We start from the raw sequence: 390 nt of genomic DNA on the forward strand, positions 1-390 counted from the left end.
TGACAGGTGCCGAACCTGTGTAATAATAAATACCTACTCGAGAAAAATACAGATTTTTGTATATAGCGGTGAGTAGGGTCGAATCCACAGGGATTGGGGATAACTTATTTCTTTTAGAGTCCGAAGTATGGGGGGTTTCTGGAAAATATGAAATAACTAATTAACTAACTAATAAAGCAACTAATAGAAATAAATAGAAAGTAATCAATAACCAATACGACTCTAACCAAAGGTACAACTTTTCAGATACGGTCCATTCAACTGATCATCGATGCAAAGATATTTCATCCATTTGTCACTAGGTTGGTTATAATTATCAACAAGCTCTGATAACCAATTCTTCCTTACCTTTTCGACAGTCAAGGTACGACCATTAACTGCTCCCCTAAC

Source organism: Coffea eugenioides, chromosome 7 (assembly GCF_003713205.1).
Source record: "Coffea eugenioides isolate CCC68of chromosome 7, Ceug_1.0, whole genome shotgun sequence".
Lineage (NCBI taxonomy): Eukaryota > Viridiplantae > Streptophyta > Magnoliopsida > Gentianales > Rubiaceae > Coffea > Coffea eugenioides.